The following is a 22812-nucleotide window of genomic DNA, read 5'->3' on the forward strand; positions in this document are numbered from 1 at the left end:
GGACAGCAAGCACCAACAACGGGGTAGTGGAAACAGCAGCAGTGCAGGAAAGTAGTAGTTGCTGAAATTGAAGTTGAAAGTTTATCACCAAGATGTCAAGGCAACAAAACATGCTTTTAGTGAGTTGATAGACTAAAGTATATGCTTAGTGTATGTTCAGTATTTGCCTCAGTGGTGACTTGCATATTTTGTGAAGCGGTTGGTTGTTGAGTTACTGTGTGTTAAAATAATATTTACAATTTTTGGTTTAATTTTATGATTATTTTTACAAGTTTTTTCCAAAAAAAAAGTATAAAACATATATCGTCACCTGAAATTCAAAATAACGTATCATCAAAAAATTCGAAATTGAGTGTCTTATTGATTATGATTCACTACTTCAAATTACAAACATAATATTACATAAGTCCAACATTTTCAGGTTCTGCGCTCAGACATGAACCAGTTTTAACCAATATTAAAAATTTGTTTCACTCATGTTCCATTTTATGTCGTGTTTAATTCATGCCACTGTAAATTTCCGAAAATGTTGTTACGTTATTTTGTATTTCAGGTGACGATATGTAATTAAAATAAAAAATTTTTTAATTAATTAATTAGTTTAATAAATTTAAATAATTAATTTTTTTAACGGGTTTCTTAAAAATATTTTTTTTTATTTTTGTTTTTTTTTAATGTGGAATTCTTTTTTTTTAAATTAAAAAAAAAAATTTTTTCAAATTTAAATTTTTTATGAATAAAATTTTTTTTTAATTTTTTAAAGTGGATTTTTTTCCTTTCTGCGTTTTTAAATTTTGGAAACAAATTTTTTGTAAATTAAAAAATTATTTCATTAAATTTATTTAATTATTGGCACATAATTTTCTATGATTCTTTAAATTCTCAAGCAAACAAATTAAATACATTAAATTAATTACGATTTTTTTTAATTAAATAAATTCCAAGAAAGTTAATAAAATTTAAATAAAATAAATTTGAAAAAAAAATTAATAATCAAATTAATTTAAATTATTTATGATTTTTTAAGTCTAATTAAATTCTCAAAAAAAAAAAATTAAAAAGTCTTAAATTATGCTTAAATTTTGAGAAAAACGTATGTTTATTTGAAAAAAATTTAATAATTATATTAAGTTAATTATGATTTTTTATGACCAATTCATTTCCAAAAAATAAAAAAAAATTTAAATTTTTTTTTAATTTTGAAACAAATTTTATGTTAATTTGTTAAGAATTTTGATACATTTTTTTTATTTAATTTTATAATGTAATTTTTTTTATTTAAAATTTGGTCATACATTTTTTTATCTTTTATTATTCTTAATTTTATTGCCATACATAACCTGAAATTTTGAGAACTGAACTTCAGCACCAACCGCATTCCAAAAATTTGCTTGCTCAAAAATTACCAAAATTGTTGCTGCGCACGATCATTAGCTACGCGCTGGCAAAGCAAATACTTACCAGTTGTTGCTTATTTATTTAATGAAATAGTTGCTGGAACATTTGTAATGCAAAAAAATCTAAATTTTTTAAAAATATTTTTTTAAATGTTTTTAAATTTCTTTTTATTTTTTTTTAGTTTTTTTTGAATTGTTTTAAAATTTTTTTCCAATATGTTTTTTAATTTTCTTGCTAATATTCAAACTTTTTTTTTATTATATTTTTTTATTGTTATTCACATTTAGAGTAATTTTTAATTTATTAAAATTCTAAATAAAAAAAAATATTAGAAAAAAAAATTAAAAAAGAAAAATTTTAAGAACTAAATATTTAAATTTTTAATTTTTAATTTTTTTCTAATATTCTTTTTATTATTGGAATTTATATGTATATTAAAATTCTAAATAAATAATAAAAAATATAAAAAATATTAGAAAAACATGTTGAAAGAGAATATTCAAAAAAAAAAAATCAAAAAAATAATAAAATTTTATTAAAATTTTTTTCCACAATTTTCATATTTTTTTATTATTTAGAATTTTAATAGATTAAGAATTACTCTAAATGTGAAAAACAATTAAAAAAATTATAATAAATATTAGAAAAAAAATTTAAAAATAATTTTAAAAAATATGAAAAATATTATAAGAAATTAAATTTTTTTTCATTACAAGTGACTAATATTCCAATTTTACTTTTTAAATTTTTTTCTAATACTTTTTATACTTTTTTTATTATTTAGAATTTTACTCAACTTTGATTACTCTACATTCAAACAATATTTTTGGTTAAAAATGCGTTAGTAACGGTAATTTTTTGTGAATTATTAATTTATACCTAATTTCGGTATATTTTATGGCAAGACTGAAGTGTATTGTATTATAGATTTCGGCAAAAAATTTAACTAACTGTTATAGTATATCGGATAACTAAACGTTAAAAAGATTTTAGGCTATTTAGCTCCTGAAATATTAAAATTTTTTACTTTTGACTCTACAAAAGCACTTTAGTTCAATAATAAATTACTTTTTAGCCACTCTGTTTGCAAATTTTTGACACACTTTTATAGCATAATCTCACTTTCTCAATAGTAGGTAACAGAAACCCACAAATCCACTTTCAATTTACGCTTTTTTATAAATTTCAGCGTGTCAAAAACGAATAGTATACTTTTTCTTAATTTATTCAAATTTTTCCTATCACACATTACTCACCTAGTACCGTTAGTTTGCGTTTAGCTAACTACAAAACTAATTTCGGCTCAATTATGTCAAATTATTTCACAGTTTTGTTGTTATACACACACACTTATACCAATCATTCAACAGTATATGTATGGGAAAGTAAAAACAAAAACAAAAACAATAAATTCAATCAATCTAAATGCGTGTATGTTGTAGTATAGCGCAAGTAGTGTAGAGTAGCTGTTAGCCTTTATAGTTAAGTATATGTATGTATATGTAAGCAAAACGAGGAATATGAGGTAGGGGAAAGCAGCAAATATTCAGCAAACTGCAATTCAGCAGCTCAAACTATTACAAAAACAATAGACACATTAATAATCAAAATTTGCAAAAACAATAGCAACAGCAAAACTAACACACGCTTAACTGAAAATTTTCACTACGCAACAATAACAAAAAAAATCAACTCTAAACCACTCACTAGCAAAACTATAGAGATTTCCAATAGGCTCAGCAGAAATAGCAACAATGTAAGCACACAAACACACACACACACATACATACATACATGTAAGCAAATGAGAAGCGAATCAAACTTTTTATAAGCCGCAAACAAATACTGTAAACAAAAACAAAATCTAAAATTAAAAACTAAAACTTAAAGTTATATTTGTAAGCACGCTGTTGGTGTAACCACGCATCAGCACAAAAACAAAAACAAAAAAGAAAAAGCAAAAGCAAACAAATCGTCAAAATGAAGTGAAAACAAATATAGCAGGACAGGACCAAACAAATTACAAGTAAGGTAGTATGTGTGCAGGTCCGAAAACCGAAATCAATAAGGAAAGCAAAAACGAAGGCAAAGGTTGTTAAAAACGGCACGGGAGCAGTCTTTATTTATGGGGTAAAGTGAGAAAGTGTAAAAATATGCATATATAAGTAATATGTTTAACAAAAATAAAAACAAAAACAAAAAAAAAAATGGGAACGAAATTCGAGAGCGGGCAAGGCGTGTAAGAAATGCAAGCAAAAGATAAAGTCATCTGTGTTATATAGTAATATATTAATAATTAATGGATATAGTAATAAGGGCAATACACAAGCATACACATAAGAATAGAAAGAAACATACAAATAAGTAAATACAGACATACTAACAAAAACTTATAGAAACACAAACAAATGCATACAGACATATTGACCCAAACAGAAATATACAAACACATTAATACACAAATTCATATACATAAAAACAAACACACTCATATATATGTATGATATTAACATTAGTTAGTGTAAAGTGTGGTAAAGTTAGTTTGTAAAATCTCTTAATTATAAGTAAATTAGCTTAGTAAAACAAACACACAAGCATTATTAACATATTTCATACGAAAAATTACACACTGACGGCGTTACCAGCGAGTTGAAAAAATTAGGCGTTTTATTTGAAGGGTAGATGAGGGGGACCAATAATTCAATCAGTAAATGCAAACAAAATTAATAACAGCTGCGAAGTTTATTTAATTAAAAAAAAAATACTTTTTTCAAAACAAATTTATATATTTAAAAAAAATGTTAAATGTAAATTAAATTATAATTTTTATTTTTTTTATCAAATCTAAGTTAAAATTAAAAAAAATATATATATAATTAAAACCAACAAAAAATTATAAAAAATAGTTTTTTTTAAAAAAGCCAAGCAAATAATTTATTAATTTTTTATAATTCAAAACTTATAAAATTAAAAGAAAATCAATTTATAAACATTTTTTCCTAATAGCAAAGCCAAGTAAACAATTTTTAACAGTTTCGTAATTTATAAATTAAAAAAAATTAATTATAAATTTAAAAATTAATTTATAAATTTTTATAATTTGCTAATATCAAAGTTAACTAAAAAAACGTATAACAGCTTCAAATTTCTTTAATATATATATTATTTACAAAATAATTAATTCAAATACTTTATATATTTGTTCTAATATCAAAGTCAACTAAAAATTTTATAACAGCTTCAAAATTTCTTTATTTTATATTTAGAAAAAGTGTTCTTAATTTAATTAATATAATTAATTATTTTATTTGAAACAAAAAAATTTGAATAATTAAATATAAAATTTTTAATTTTGGAGCTGTTATAAAATTATGTACTTGGCCTTGACGTTGGAAGAAAAATTATAAATTGAATTAATTATAAAATTATAATTAATTAATTTACTTTATATAATTAATCCAAAATTAAAAATTTTATATTTAATTATTCAAATTTTTCTTGAATAAATTTAAATTAAATTAAATTACTTGGAAAGTTTTTAATAAGTGAATTTAATTAAGTTAAAAAATTTGAAAATAAATTATTTCAAAATCACATTTCAGCAGCAATTTCTTTTTACCGTTAGCAGTATTAATATCAAAAAATGTCTTAAAAAAATTAAATTAAAAATAAATTACACTAATTATTTCTTTTTACCGTTAGCAGTATTGATCTCATAACCTTTTTTAGAAAAAGAAGTTGAAAAATACTTTCTTAAAAATTTAAATTAAAAAAAAAAATTAAGTTAAAAAATAAATTTATTAAAAAAAAATCAAATTAAAAAGGAAATTGCTTAAGAATTAATTTAAAAAAACTAAACTAAAAAATTAATTTATTTGAAAAAAAAAATAAATGAAGCAGTTTTGATCTAATAAAGTTTTTTTTTACTAAATTGAAAAATAAATTTTCTTAAAAATTATAATTAAAAAAAAAGAATAATAATTTAAAAAATATTAATCAATAATTAAAAAAAATAATAATTTAAAAAATAATTTTTTTTAAATAATTAAATTACAAGTTAATTGGCTCCAAAAAAATTAAATAATAAAAAATTCTTAAAAGAATAGATATATTTCTTAAAAAAATAAATTTAAAAAATAATTAAAAAAATGTTTTTTAACTTAATTTAGAAAACTAAGTTAAAATTTAAATTAAGCTAATTTTTTTTTAATAATTAAATTAATAAATTAAATAAATAAAAAAAATTAAAAGAGTTAAACTAAAAATAAATTTCTTAAAAAATTAAATAAAATAACATTTTTTTTAAGAATTAAAATGCAAATTAATTGACTTAAAAAAATTTAAAATTAAAAAAAATTATATTAAAAAATAATTTTCTTGAGAAGGATCAATTAAAAAAAATGTCTTTAAATAATTAAAAAAAATTAGTTTTCTCATTCAATTCAATAATTTATTAAAAGCTTTCCCGGTAAACCGATTCATACAGAACTGAGCTTTCACCAAACTTTTTTCGCGTTAACCTTGAAGCTTGTGAATTGAAGGCTCACTTAACTTCGCTAAAACTTAAGCTTGCATATGCTAGTGGCTACCCCCTTAAACCCCCCAAAATTAAAAAAAAAAAATTGTGTACCCTAAAGTTCACTGAAATCATATTTTTTATACTAACACACACATTGTTTTGCAAAAGATCTCCAATTTGAATTAGAACTAAGTATTGAAGTGATTTCAAATATAGTTTTGAAGGATTTTAATTACAAAGTATATTTAGATTTTAGGTGTTTATTATTTTAGTTGTTTGCAACTATTTTCCATTTTTTACGAAAGTACGCATTTGAGCCAGCAAAAACAACTTGACATTACAGCAACAAACACAGCATACAATCATCAATAAAGAAACTCTCATACATATGTAGTATATAGCTCATACAAAAACACCAAACAGCAACAACTCATCTGCACGCATACAGACATAACTAAGTAATAACTAAAACAAAAACAAAAATTATGTGAATTAAGTAAAGAAATGCGAAAAATAGAACCATGAATGTGATCTATTTATTAATTAAAAAAAAAAAATAATAATAATAAACCTAAATATGTATATTAGGCCTAGTGTTGGTGGTAATTTAAAAACAAAAATACGAAATTAAACACACAAAAAAGCTTTTAAATAATAATTTGCATATCGAAGCAGCGAAAATTTTAAAGTAGTGAAGGCTACAAAGATTTTTTTTGAGGTGAAAGCTGCAAAGCTTTTTTTTTTTAAGTGAAAGTTGCAAAGCTTTTTTTTGAAGTGAATGCTACAAAGCGTGTGAAAGCTTCGACAGTGAAAGCTTTCATGCGACAATTGTACTAAAATGTTAGTGAGCTGTGTAAGGTTTTGGCATGCTTGGTAGCTTTCATAAGCTTTTTTAAGTGAAATCTTTAAGGCGCAATTGTGTGAAATAAAAATGTTTGCTTCCGAACATGAATTAAACATAGAAGGGTTAACTAATTCTCATCATCCGATCACTTTATAGTGAAAGCTGCAAAGAATGCGAAAGCTTCGACAAGGTTTTGACATGCTTTGTAGCTTTAATGTGCTTTTTTAGGCGAAAGCTTCGTGGCACATTTGTTTCAAAATTAAAATTTTTTGCTTTTGAAAATTAATTTAATATAATAAAATTGTTGTTAATGCTTTATGTGTTGCAAAACAAATTATTGCAGTTTTTAATATAAAATAAATATGAAAATGCGCTTGCAGTGTGTTTTTGTTGCTTTGAACGTTTGCTTTAATTAAAATAACACATAATTTGCCGTATTACATAGTTTTTACTCAGTAATTTACAAAAAAAAAATTAAATAGAAAATTAAGTATAAATTCAAAAGTATTTCATAAGCGAAAACATTCTCCATATTTTAATCAAAGCAAAAATTCTCATTTTACGCATTTTTAGCTTATAAAAATTTTTTAACAAACTTTATTAAAACAAAGTAGGCTTAAACAAAAACAAAAACTATCACGTCCAGTGCTCCTCAAAGTATTTTGTAAAACAATAAGACAAACAACAACAACAAATTCAGCATCAAACGCCGCAAAAGCGTTGAAATGCGAACAAGTTAAGGAAAATATTAAGCAAGTGTGTTATAGCAGCAAGCAGAAAATAACTGTAAAAAAATTACAAAAAATATTTAACTAAAAAGCGACAAGCAGAAACCTAAAATTTACATTTAAATTTATAATAAAACAGTAAATGGCTGACAACTAAGCAGTAGTATTTTACAATATTCCGAACTTATCTATGTCTATATATGAATAGTATGTGTGTTTTTAAAGTTTCGATGCAAAACGAAAGTGTTTATTAAGCGCCATCTAAGCTAATTAAAACGTTAGATATACAAAGAAAAAATTTGTCAACAAAAATATGCCGAAAATAGCCAGCAAAATGCAGTAAAAAACTAATTTTAAATGTACACGCACGCTTTCACCGTTAAACCACAAGCAAAAAATTACAATTACAACAAAAATAAAACAAACAATAAACTAACAGCAACAACTAGTAGCGAAAATATTTCTATATACATACATGCATACATAGACGGCAACTACAAAAACAATAGCCTAATAGTAGTAAACGCTTTAAACAGCAAACCATATTTATTATTATTCAATGTATAACTTAAAAATAAAACATTAAATTAAATTATAGCAGTACACAGCACAGCAAAGGCAAAGCAAAAATAAACGAAAATCAAAAAACAAAACAAAACTTAACAGTATAGCAAATAACAAGCATGTATGTAATACAATAAAACAACTAAACACAAACAGAAACAGGAACAGAAATAGAAACGGAAAATTAAATAGAAATGGAAACGGAAACAAAAAAAGAAACGGATACGGAAAAAAATAGACGTGGACACAGCAACAGAAATAGAAACGGAAACAGAAACAGAAATTAAAACAGAATTACAATTACAAACAAAAATAGAAATTCAAACAAAAAATAGAAATAGAAGCAAAAATAGCAACCGCAACAAAAATAGCAACAGAAACAGAAAAAAAATTAGAAACCAAAATAGCACCAGAAACCGCAGACAGCAGCAACAATAAAATTCAATTAAGAAATTTCTTTACTTTGTAAAAGCCTATAGAAAACAACAAATTTTCACATATTATATCAATAGCTAAAGAAAACAGCTAACAAATATATATTATATATAACTGTAAATGTATAGCAATTAACTTATAATTACAACAAAAACAAAAACAAAAAAAATCAATTGTTAAAAAGCTATTTAACGATTATCCCACCATGTGATTGAATAACAATTATTCAAATTAATTTATTAAAGCTTAGAATATGAAATTACAACAAATTAAATGCATACCTACACTTATAAATATATACATATATATATAGCTAAATAAGCAACCTTATTAAACTACTTGTATAGATTGTTAGTGAAGCAAAAAAATGTTTAAACTTGAAAATACGAAAAACTCAAAACAAAAAACATTTAGACCTTTAGTGGCAAGCAAGCAGTGTGTGTGCGGTGTTTTGTAAGCGTTGAAGCATATGCGCAGGCGCTGTAAATGATAAAGTAGGCGTAGAAAGTGTGAAGGCAGCCGTTAGTGCAGACAAAAAATAATGGCAAATAACAGTTAATAGCAAAACAGTAAATGTGCTAAAACCTATTTTAATATATTTAAAGATAAATGTGTTTTTAAAACGAAGAAAGTCAAAGATAATGCGCAAAGCAAACAAGCTAAAAGCTTTCTAGTTAAATTGGCTACAAATTTCGAGTTGAATTGCAGGCTGCATAACAACGTCCGGTGTGTTTTACGTGGGCACCTGCTGACGACAGCCTTACTCCATGGCTCAAATCAGGCTGCATAACAGCAAAAAATTATAACAACATGTTGATAGACTTAGCGCGGAACTAACTCATGAATGCAAGAGTTTCGGTTAGAGCTTCTGTTACGCTGTTGGGTAGTTAACTGGTTATTTAGCTGATATGACGGTTAGCGCTGTTGGGTAACTATCCGTTTATTTAACTAATATTTCCAACACTTTGAGCACTGATATGCGGCTAACACAGACACAAGAGTTTCGATTAGCAATGCTAGTTGCGATGTCAGATAACTAACCGGTTATCTAACCGTTATGTGGCTTGCAGTTATACTTTTCTAACACATTTTCGGCCACACTTTGCGCACTACTGTGCCAAACATTTTGCCTGCTTTTAGCGCTAGTCTTCACAACTCTGCCACCCAGTGTGCTGGACTATGCCAAGCAACACACATACATGCCTTACAGCGTATTTGTACATATGTATGTGTGGCTTGCGCAATTATTCTGCGCTACAACGCAGCTACAACTCCACTGCTTTAGACACCAAAACGCAAACACACATAACTAAACAATACACACATACACATACACAACACAAACAAATATACTATAAATATTTTATATATACATATAATTTATGTATATGTGAACAGAGCAAAAAGTAAAAATTATAAACAAATATTATCTAACACACACATATGCATATATGGCATAAACAAAAACAAAAAAAAAATGCAACTACATATATGCATATATATATTTATATCTAATAATATATAACACAAATGTTTCTCTCACTTAGCGTTTAACAAATTTTCACTTTACTACATGCATAGTAATAGTTATATATATATATGGCATTGTATGTATTAGTTGTTGGTTTTATAAATATTTATAAATATGTATGTAATATTGTAATGTAGTAGGTATATATATGAAGAAAATCAATCAATTGTATTTGTATGTGAGTGCGCGTGCGCGTGATTATGTAGGCATTTTTCCAATTCAAATTAATTACTATTAACAATTTAACTTAGTTATTGTATTACAACAACAAAATATTATAATTATTATGTATTAATAAATTTTTTCAAATTTTCATTGTCGTTGTGTGTGTGCGTCAAACAGACAAATACATATATTTATGGCATAAAGCAGATGAAAAACAACAACAACTACAAAACTGGCCGCACACAACACAAAACTAGGCTTCAACAACTAATTTTCATTACAAATTATAAAAAAAAAAACAAAAACAAATTGTGAAAACAGCAAAAAAATCATATATAAACAAAAATTACAAAAAACCAAATTACAACACAAAAAAAATTAATAAAACAAAAAAACATATTATGTTGCAAAAAAAATCACTTTGTGTTTTTTCTTTATGTTTTTCGATTTTCGCTATTCGATATTCGACTTATGTGTTACTTTCAGCGCTCATCTTTCGCCACATTCTCCTACATACTCACATAGTTTTGTTGCTTTATTTCGCTATAACAACGTCTTATTTGGCTTACAAAAACAATTTCGAATTGAAAGAAAATGGAAATTCAGCCTTTTGTTGTTAAAAACAATTGCGACTTGAAAGAAGTTGGAATTTATTTTTTTTTTTGTTTTTGAAATTTCGAAAATTTCAAATTCAAAACAGTCGGAAACTATTTATTTGTTTGAAAATAAAATTTCTAAAATTTCGAATAGTAATAAATTCAAAATTCCTTTCTAACATGCAAAAAAAAACGGAAAATATTTTGCTATAAAAATTGGTGCGACAGGAAAAAACAGAAGATTGCGACAACGTCATAAAATGAGAAAGTTCTCATAAAATTTTTGAAAGTTTTGGATAATATACAATTGATATTTGATGTCTACAGTAATTCGAAGTTTGGCAAAATTTAAATAAGACGCCTAAAGATATAGGCTATGTTCGTAAATGCATCATGACTTGCAACATAAGCAACAGTAGCAACACTGCAAGTTTGACGTTTGATACTTCTTATACAATTTTTGACAATTTGCAGATACATTTGTTTGCATTTTTGAACGTGTAATTAAAATGGAAATTATAATACAAGAATAATTTGTGAGCAAAGAAATGTTTAAATTTAAGAAAAAGAAGGGTATTGAAGTCAAAAAGAAAAATTTTTAGGTACAAATATTTGTCTTTAAAAAGAAAAATACCTAAAAACAAATCATTTATTAAAACAATAAAGTCGTTTCCCGAGCACATATTCAACCGTACTCTCAGCATTAACTGCGTCTCCGCATTACTGAGATTTTCACTAAAAATTTAAAAATAATAATTTATACAATTATATTAACATAAGTACAAAAATTAAAATACTTATATCAAAATGAACGTTCTGTTTGTTATTCGTCATGATGCGCGTCAAATTTACGAACATAGCCATACTAATATATTGTGACAGAAAAATTTTAAGAATAAATGAAGGCACATAAGGGTATGCTAAAATAGACTAACACAATATATCCGCGAAATATGGTGAAAATGTTAAAAGACGCCGCCTAAAGGTATGCTAATACATTCTTACCGAGAAACGTAAAACACTAATATAAGCAATGTCTTGGAAAAAGTAGGACATTTTTGAAATCAAATTCGTAAACAGAAGGCTTCAAAACCCACAACCTCTTAAGCACATCAGTCCCACATTTTTTCTTCAGATTTGTTGAGTAGTGTAATTTGAAAATATAATACAAAATAATTTTTGAAAATATAACACGATTGATATTTCAAGTCCACGGTAATATCAAAATTTGCAAATATGTAAATAAGGCGCCTAAAGATATGCTAATACATTGTGACAAAGCAATGTTATGCAAAAATAAGGGCGCCTAAAGGTATGCCAATATATTGTAACAAAGCAATGTTGGTTAAAAAGCGTAAAGCTTTCGTAAATTTGTGTGTTTCCATTCAATAGTGAAAGCTCAGAGGAAAAAGCTTTCAAAATCACATATTTTTGGCGCTCAATAAAATTTCATAAATTTTCGCTGACATACTAATACAAAAAAGCATTAATGTACACTACTTTTTGCCAGCCGCCAAATAAATTGAATACAAAACACTAAACGAAATTTTCACCGCAGTAAAAGCTTAAATGAAATAAGCTTTCACTACATACAAATTTTTTATGACAAAACATGCAACTCAAAAGCGAGAACACCTAAAGTTATGCTAATAAATTCTTACAGAGCAAAGTTACGCTGAAACAAGCGAAGCTTTCGTAAATATATTTCAATTTAATAGTGAAAGCTCAACGCAAAAAGGAAGAAAACACATAAATTAGCCAATTAAACTAATTTTCTTTGACATTCTAATACAAAAAACCATTAATGTTAAACTGCATACTTAATACCGACAACCAAATGAATTTCATACGAAACTCTAAAAGAAGCTTTCACCTTGTTAAAGCTTAATTTTGAAAACTTTTCAGTATAAAAATATTTTTGATGAAAAATTTTTGGATGAAGTTTCAAAGCTAATTTAGCTCGATAACACCGCCAATAAAGCTTTTTTAATGAAAGCTTTCAAAATATATATTACCACGGCCAAGTGTATGCTGCCAACTTTCACCGATCAAAAAAGCGTACAAGTCGCAAAGCTAGCCAACAGCCCACGACAAGCTGCCATTATTGTAGCGAACAGGCTGTAATAAATACAAAATCACGACCATTTACGTTCGCTCAATAAAAATGACATGAACCGCTATTCCAAAAGTGTTCTATGAAGTAAAGTGTTCTATAAAGTATTGCGCGATATTCGTCAAACATAGAGTGTGTAACATTCTTTTCTAGTATTATTGGATCTCTGCTATTTTAATCAGATTCGCATGCTAAGGAGCTTTCGAAAACTTATTAAATTTTCCAGCAAATGCAGAATAATAACAAATATTTAAGCCATTTCTAATATTAATTTATTCACACATCAGAGAACTCTGAAATTTTTCTTATTTTTCTTTTGCTGAGAAGCTTTCGAAAGCTCACCAAATACCTACATCCCCTACACGACGAGATAATTACAAATATTTAAGTCATTTCTAACATAAACTATACACAAAAATACAAAATTAAAGAACCCTGACCAAAAACAAAATCGAAGAATTTTAGCTTTTTGTTTTGCTTAGAAGCTTTCGAAAGTTGGTCAAATATTACAACAAATGGGGATAATAAATATTTAAGCCATTTCCAATATCAATTATATGTATACAAAAATACACAATAAAAAAATTGTAAGCTTTAAAAAGCTTTTTCTAACCTATTGAGCTTTTTTTTAACTTTTAGCTAAAAAAATGTAATTATTTTAACAATTTTTTTTTTAGTTTTTAAAACTTTTGTATGCTTTGAGCTTATTTTATGATACATAATATCTTTTATATATTTTTTATTGAAAAAAGCTCTACTAGCATTAAGGCAACACTCATAAAACAAACACCTGCAAATAGACACATATGAATAGGCATATTATAAAATATTCTAGTTAGTTAGGTTTTTTTTAGATATTGGCAGATAATGCACATTATAGTAAAAACAAAATATTATTAAACTTTAAAATATATATATAAGATAATAACCAACAAGTTCAACAAACATTTCTCGGTGTGTCTTTAGAATTTTAAATTTAATCTGTGTGTACATTGAAAATATTAACAGATAATAATTAAAAGTAAATGTTTAATATATGCATAAGTGTAAACGAAAGTGTAAGTAGTAGCAGAAATTATAGATAAACAGACAAATAAGACAAATATTTAATGAAAAAATAAGTGAAAATAAAATAATAAACAAAAAAAAAAAGTTGTGCCATTATAAATATGAAAAGAAATGTTTAATTATAATAATCGGCTGGTGTTTTAAGCGCTCATTAAATTTCTACGCGTTTTGTTGCCTGTGAGCTTAAAGCTTTCATTTGTGAATATGCCTTTTAGACTTCAGGCTTACAAACTAGCTTTCATGTTAACTTTTATAACCTAAGGTAGAATTTTCACGACTTTAGTAGTCGTGCAAACATATATGCTTTCACTTAATTTTTTATTATTTACGATTGAACTTTCTGAGCTTCGAGCTTTGAAATTTCCTTTGAACTAAGTTCAAACTTTTACATCTTATTCATGCTCTCACAATACCAATCGCAGTTTTCTATTCTTCCGACGAGTAAAAAATTCTTATCTTTAGACTTCAAGCTTACATATACTCCTTCATGTTAATTATTTTTATAAATTTAAATCGAATTTTCACAACTTTAGTTTTCAAGCTTACATTTTCTTTTCAATTTAAGTTCAAACTTTCACAGCTTATGCAATCTCTTACAAATCAATGACAGTTTTCTATTTAAAACTAACTAAACTTGCAAAAATTGTTTCAGCTTTCATTCAAAATTAGGTCTTAATAAATTTTATGCACTTGAAATGCATGTGGTAGCTTTTTTAGTGAAAGCTCTGCAACAAATGTAACTCTTCAAACTAACGTTACGGTAGGTGAAATATTGATGATTAATATTATTGATATTAAAATTTATTTTAAACGCAAAAAAATATTACTACGGTAATACTTACAAACAAAAAAAGACTAAACGTGTTAAACGTAAAGCATGCAAATTATATATAGTTATTAATAATAAGTGTAGATATGTATGTATGAAATCTGGTTTATTAAATGTATTTATGTAAATAATTTCATGCGAAAGTGAAAGCTCTTGCGAATTTTTGCCTTTTCTAAAACAACAAACAAAAAAAAAACCAAAAACAAATACTCAGCAAAAATGCAAACTACAAATAATAATAACCAATTTAATAGTATTTAAATAAAATATATATACATACTGACATATATAGTATATGTATGAGTAATTAAAATTTAAGCAGTGGTGTGTTGAAGAAGACAAAATAATGTTAAAGCCAGCAAAGAAACAAGGAAGAAAACACGAACAAATATTATAACTATACATGTGCATATTTAGGTAGTTTTGGGTAGCCAAAAGCAAAGCTCACTAACTGAATGAACATTTTTAACTTTTTAAGCAACAATAAATGGCAAGCAAAAACAAATTAACAAATTTCTCACTCTCTCAGTGTCCGTAGCAAGCAGTAGATGTCATACACAAGTATAATAATAAATATTTATTGCAATATACATATAAACATATATATATATACATATACATATATTCATATTTACTATACATGCGTATAAAATTGAAGAAAACAAATTGAAAGAGCAAACTGTAAACCAAAAGCAAAAAACACAAACAAGATTTAAGCAACATATTATGAAAGGCTAATCAACGAAAACTCTTAAGGCAAATCAGGTGATGACAGTAAAAAAAAATAACTAACTTTTTTTATTTATTTATAATTTTTTTTTTAATTTATTATATATTTTTTTAATTTTGGTTTTTTCGTAATTTTTTATAATTTCATTTAAAACTTCTCTCGCGTGAATGAAATGAAATCTTTTTAATTTTTAATTTCTTTTTTATTTTATTATATTTTTTTTTTTTATGACAGAAAAAATATAAAGTTTTATTTATTATAATTTTTTTTATAATATATGTAAAGCTTCCCTCGCGTAAACGCGTGAAAATTGTAGAACAAACAGCTTTAACGGCGCGCTTTCGCAGAAAATCACTGACATTTAAACTGGCAAGCAAATTGCGCCTGAAAGGCTGCTTCCTTTACAGTTGTAGCGATCATAAATCGCAGCTTTCTTTTGTAGTTAAGCTTTTGAAACTACAAAAAGCCTTTTTCTTTTGTAGTAAAGCCTTTGGAACTTTGTTTGTAGTTAAGCTTTTGAAATTTCAAAAAACTTTGTTAGAAGCTTTCATTTATAGTTAAGCTTTTGGAACTACAAAGACCTTTGTTAGCAACTTTCATTTGTAGTTAAGCTTTTGAAATTTCAAAAAACTTTGTTAGAAGCTTTCATTTGTAGTTAAGCTTTTGAAACTACTAAAAGGTTTTTAGAAGCTTTCTTTTTTGGAGTTATGTTTTTGAAACTACCAAAACCTTTGTTAGCAGCTTTCATTTGTAGTTAAGCTTTTAAATCTACCAAAACCTTGGCTATAAGTTTTCGTCTGGACTTATGCTTTTGAAACCACAAAAAACTTTGTTTGAAGCTTTCTTTTATAGTTAAGTTCCTGAAACTACGAAAAACTTTGTTAGAAGCTTTCTTTCGGAGTAATGTTTTGGAAACTACAAAAAAACTTTGTCAGAAGCTTTTTTTGTAGTTAAGCTTTTCAATCTAGAAAAACTTTTTTTGAAGCTTCGAAGTTTTGTATTTAAGCTTTTGAAACTACATAAAAATTTACTAGAAGCTTTTTTTCAGTTAAGTTTTTCAAACCACAAAAAGCTTCAAAAACCTAGTGAGCTTTCCGTGTCTTGTTTTTATTGTTTAAATCATGCAATTAAGCAAAAATTACAATTTGGAAAACAACTGTCATACTGAAATGCACAATCTCGTCCATATCAAAATCTAAAAATTATAAATAACTGAATAATGGTAAAAAATTATATATATTTACTGAAATAGCATAGTAAATGTTATACGCATTATAGTGGAGCAAAATTAAAAAAAAAAAAACAGACAAAACAAAAAATATGAAAAATCTCAAAAATTTAAAAAATCTCAAACATCCGAAAAATCTCAAAAATGACAAGAACACATGAGATTTTGAACTGCAAAGCGAAAGAACATTAACGAAAATAGTAATGAGCAACCAATGCATTGAGAAAAGAAAAAGATTGAGAAACAATGCGTGTTTATACAAAGCAAAAGTAAAATGTCAATTGTCAGGCACTTGCAGGAACAGTTTAGGAAAATCTGATATAAGCAGAATACTTATTACTTCATTAAAATTAACTCAATATTATATTTTTAATTCTAAAAACAATAATAAAAGCATTACAGGCAGCGCTTTAAGTGAAGCAATCAGCAAACACTTGATCATATTAAAGTCGACTATTTACTAATTGACTCAATTAAGACGTTGTCTGAAGTGCTTAATGAGACCAGCTTCTACTTACGGGCAGAATTTTTACTTACTTTACTCACGAATTGTTCCAAGTAGTATTTGTTTTGAAAAATTATAAAAATAAAAGTATCAACTGAACCCTTATTTCGCAGAAAATATCACACTCTCCCTTAATGAACAATAAAAAATAGTATAAAAGCCATATAACTTGTCATCATTACCACCAAAAACATCTCAAAACACACAACTCAAATCAAAAATATTACTAAAACTGAAACAAATTAGTAAAAAGCTATTAAATATATACTACAAAACTTAGTTATGCGTATACATACTTACAAAAACAAAAGAAAAACAAAAACAAATAAATATAAGTAGTGCTAAACAGATAATAATAAAAAATTAAACAACAATAAGGGAAGCAAAGAACTGTACTGTGAACCAAATAGTAAAAAAAAAAAAAAACTGAGAGTAACAAACAAACGAAAAAGAAAACAAAAAAACTCTTGGTAAAAACATTTTAAATTAAAATGAAATTTGAACTAAGTTGTTTCAAAAATCATAACTCAAGAAATTAAAAAAACAAAGTTGCTACACTGAAAAAAATTAGCGTACACAATTTATGTACATGTTAAAGGAAAAACATTATAAAAACAAGTAATAAAAAAAACAAATTGAATTCAATTAAGAAGCACTGAAAATTAAGCTATTTAATATAGAGTTTACCTTTACCACTTTAGTATGATTATTTTTTTCCTAAAGCAGGCAGCAAATAAACGAAAGACAGACTGGTTATGTGAAGCAACAACGACTAAAATTTCGATAAAACAACAAGCCTTTAAGCTAATTAGTTAGTTGAGACTTAATAAAATTTAATAAACTAAAACAAAATTATTCAAATTATATATTTTTGGAAACTATAATTCTGTTTTCAACATCAAAAAAAAAATAATTAAAAAGACAAAAATTTTAAATGTTAAAAAAATTTCTTTATTTATATTTTTTTTGGAAAACATGAATTGTTTTTTTTTATAAATAACCACAAATGAGAACTGCAAAACGAGATTACTTAAAAATTAAATAAAAAAGATTTTTTAAATTAAATTAAAATTAATTTGTTTAATTATATTTTTCTTGGGAAAGACAATTTTTTTCACAAAAAACACAAATGATAACTAAAAAACTTAAAAATTAAACTAAGACTTTTTAATTAAATTGAAATTTTTTTAACATAATTTTTTTAATAACTAAAAAATAAAATTAAAAATTTTAAATTAAACTGATACTTTTTAAATTAAATTTTTTTTTTGAACAAAAAACAATAAAAACCCTGTAAACAATAAGAATCTTTAAGAATTAAAAAAAAAATATTTTTTTATAATGTTTCAAATTTTAATTAAAAAATAATAATTTTTTAAATAAAAAACACATTTTGAAGTTTTTGTTTTAATTTTTTTTTCCACAAAAACGAAAAAATTTCTTAAAATTACAAAAAATATTTTTTAAAATTAAAATTAAAATTAAAAATTATTTTTTTTATGAATAAAAAAATAAAAATTTTCATAATTTTTCAAAAAAATTTTTTTCTCCGCAAAAAGATTAAAAACGCTTTAAATATACAACAAGAATTCTTAAAAATAAGAAACAAAATTTTTATGTTCACAAAAATATTAAAAACGTTTTGAACCATAAAAATTCTTAAATGACCAAAAAAAAAAATATTTTTAAAATTAAAAAAAAATTAATTTTTAAAATTAAAATTAATTTTTAAAATTATAAAATATATTTTTTTTAATAAAGAAGAAAAATGTTTCATAATTTTTTAATCAATTTTTTTTCCATGAAAAATCATAAGCGATTAAATAAACAACAAGAATATCTAAAAATTGAAAAAAAAATATTTTTAAAATTAAAAAAAACATTTTTAAGAATAAAAAATAGTTTTAAAAATAAAAACAATATTTTTAAAATTAAAAATGTATTTTTAAATTAAGAAAAGAAAAAACTTTAATGACATTTTTTAATCAAAAATTGTTTTCCCCAAAAAATTATAATCTCTGTAAATGAACAACAATGATTCTTATAAATTAAAAAACTATATACTATATATTTTTTAAAATAAAATTAAAATATTTTTGAAATAAAAAAGAAACTATGTTAATCATTTTCTTGTAATAAAAATTAAAAAAAAATATAAACGCTTTAAATGAATCTCGATTTTCAGTTCCAATTTGTTGTTGTTTGTGGAAAAAATTATGCTTTACAAAACATAGAATTTTTAAAATAGCTTTTAGTTATTTTATTATGGAAAACACATTTTTGTTAAATTAATGTTTTTTGGAAAACAAATTTTTTTAATTTAATTTTTTTGGAAACTATAATTTTTTTCCACAATTAAACAAAATTAAAACCGCTTTAAACAAACAACAAGAATTTTTAAAAATTAAGAAAAAAGTTTTAAATTAAAATTTTTTCCCCCACAAAAGCAACAAAGAATGTAAAAATCCGTAATATGGACTAAATATATTTTTTATTTTCTTAGTATTTAACCTAAAAATTATTAAGTCCGAAATTAACGATATTATAAGAAACGAATCAGTAATATATTGAATATTGTGGACACCTAACCTAAAAACTTTCAATTCAATTCAATAAGTCTCAACGAGGCAGCACTATGAAACTTTTGATAAGTAGAAGTATTTATGTTAATTGTGAAAAAAAAATAATAAAAACAATAATGGAAAATAAAAATAAAGAAAAATATATTAAAAAATATAAAAAGATGAATGAAACGGAACAAAGAGGAATAAAAAAAAACAAATAATTGGAAAAAATAAAAATAAATAAAAAAATATATACATATACATACATATATAAAAATAAATAAAAAAATATTAAAAACAAATTTAAAATAAATTTTGCAGCTTGAAAAACAGAACAATAAGAGGTTGACAAAATTTATTAAGAAAGACAAGCAAGAAGAAGAAAGGAAGAAAATTAGCAAAATCAAAATTCATGGCAAATTCAAGCTAAAAAAATTAAAAACACAAATACAAATACAAAATAAAAAAATAAAAAATTACAACATAAATACAATATAAAGAAACACAAACACAAATACAAAATAAAAATAACAAAAAAAAACATTAATGACAGAAATTGCAATTCGAAAATATGCAAAATAAAAACCGTGATACGAATGAGTATTGAAAACAAATAAGAAAAAACAAAAATAATAACAAATGCATGCTGAACTGACTGGAAGAAGAAATTTGCGAAGAATTGCAATAACAATAATGTAAACCGAAATGTAATGAATGAACAGAAAAAAAACCAAAAAACATTACCTATAACTAAACAAAAAAGCCCAGAAAAAATTACTGAACGAAGAATAACTAGATATATATATGTATATATACTTAAAACACACACACACACAAATAAAACTAAAATACCAAAAATCAAGTAAAAATAAAAATTTAATGGAAGCAAATGAAATGACTTTTTATTAGCAATACGAAAGGGTTTTGACGATGTAAGTACTCAAATATTGTTTTCGGATGGCTTCTTACAGCTACGGAGGCAATATTCCAAAACCAAGCATGGGCAACAAACCCCATTCGTCCCGGGTCCCGAGATATGTGATTTTACCAAAAAGTGGGCTCCCATAAAGCCCTCTCATACCATTTCGGAGGTAAAATTTAAGTCTCTAGCGTAATTAGTTATTGATTTATTGCGTTTTTAGTAGTTTTGAACAGTACATATCGTTACATTAAGTGTGAGTAGGTTTATCTTCCGATTTCACGTATTTTCACACCGTACGAGTTCTCACATTACATGCGCTAGCTAAATTTGGTAGTTGTTGCTTTAATGGTTCAGGATATACATACATATATACATTAAACCAATTTTTAAATTTTTTCCCACAGGTGTCGCTTGCTACTGCATTCTTCTGTGTCAAATTACAGTTGATATTTTAATTTTGTTCTTAGTTACGGTACTTTAAACGTTTTCGGCAAATGGCGTTATACGCCCATCTACTAACTCGACCTTATTTTTTTGCCAAAGAATACGTATACAAAATTTCATCAAGATATCTAATTTTTACTCAAGTTACAGCTTGTATGGACGAACAGACAGACAATCACCGGGATATCAACGCGAATCGTCATCCTGATCATTTATATAGATAAACCCTATACTTAGATATCTCGATTAGCTTTAGGTGATACATACAAATTTTAGGTGCACAAAACTGTTATATAATTGGTGCTCTGTAGCGACATGTTGCAAGAATATAAGAAGCACCTACATAAATATTAAATTTCATTCGGATACTTCAATAACTAACGAAGTAATTATTATAATACTTAAAAAACTTCACCTTATAAACCACTGGCACTAATACGATTTTAAATCCATAGTCTCTTAGGCGAAGTTGTTCAGAATGACCCATATAAAAATTCCTACATACGCGATTTTTTAATAAAAAAATATCGATCCGTTGTCATGTACATATGTATGTACATATATACAGACAGAAATATATTATAAACAAATAAAAATTATAATGCAAATCTAAATTTATGTATATAAATTTCAAATAATTTGGTTACAAACTCACCCTTTTAATAAACTTGCCAATATTGCACCCTCTATTTTTTATAACAACACTATCATACTTAATACCCGACACACGCGACGTAAGCCAACCGAGAAACGCATGAAGCTAGTTACATGCATACATACACGCATATAAACACCCACGAACTAACCCGAAGACGCACTTAAGGAATATGCACAATATAGACACTCGAAATTTCGAGGAATTTAACGCACTACGACTTTCACGACACTAATTTTTTGCATTTATTAACGATTTTAACTTTAAACTAAATAAAAACACAATTTAACACTTTAAACAAATACTTTTCAGCAATTTTAACAAATATTTGCGACATCAGTCAAGAATTACGTCTGTTCACTCTCATTACCACTTGCAACTACATATTTTTACAGTTACAATGCATTCCTCAATTGGAATAATTCAGCTGATTTCCCCTTAATTTTGCATTCCACGACTCTAAAAACACAAATTTCGAAATTCGAAACTCTTCTAAAATCTCTCAGGACTCTTGATTAGCTATTATTATTTGCATAATATTTGAAGGTCAACTGCGAACATTAAAAATTTGCAACAACAATACAAACAATAAAAGCGCATCTCATTACCATTTCTCCAATGATTAGCACGCAGCTACTTCCCCTGCTGAGCACACAGCATATGTCACACACATAGGAAAGCATGAGCGTATGTGTGCGAGCCCTCTGCGCAGCATTGTTTCGCATGTGTAACTGATGTAAGAGCGCATAACTGATGAAGAGAGCTTTGAAAGCGAAAATGGACTGGTGTAAACGCAAGGGTGCTGGAAGTTTTGGTGAGAGGGCGGATTTTGAATGACGAAGTGTTAAGAGGTTAAAATTGCAGAGAAGTACTTGTAAGAGTGAGGTGGCAAGTTTACATGAGTATTATGCATAAATACTGTAAATTAGAGTTCTAATCATTTTAGTATTATTTGAAGAAAAATAGCCGAGACT

General features: G+C 25.3%; 1 long non-coding RNA gene across 4 annotated transcripts in view; it reads right to left on the bottom strand.

The window, feature by feature from the left end:
- The window catches only part of LOC126761174 (uncharacterized), a 951325-nt gene extending 929142 nt beyond the window's left edge, over window positions 1-22183 (bottom strand). Inside the window, exon 1 of one of the 4 annotated variants that reach the window (XR_007667327.1) lies at window positions 21839-22183. This is a non-coding gene — a long non-coding RNA (uncharacterized LOC126761174). The remainder of the gene's footprint in view (window positions 1-21838) is intronic. The other 3 variants (XR_007667325.1, XR_007667330.1, XR_007667328.1) reach the window with 3 other exon arrangements.
- Window positions 22184-22812: the final 629 nt, after the last annotated feature.

This window comes from Bactrocera neohumeralis, chromosome 6 (assembly GCF_024586455.1).
Source record: "Bactrocera neohumeralis isolate Rockhampton chromosome 6, APGP_CSIRO_Bneo_wtdbg2-racon-allhic-juicebox.fasta_v2, whole genome shotgun sequence".
Lineage (NCBI taxonomy): Eukaryota > Metazoa > Arthropoda > Insecta > Diptera > Tephritidae > Bactrocera > Bactrocera neohumeralis.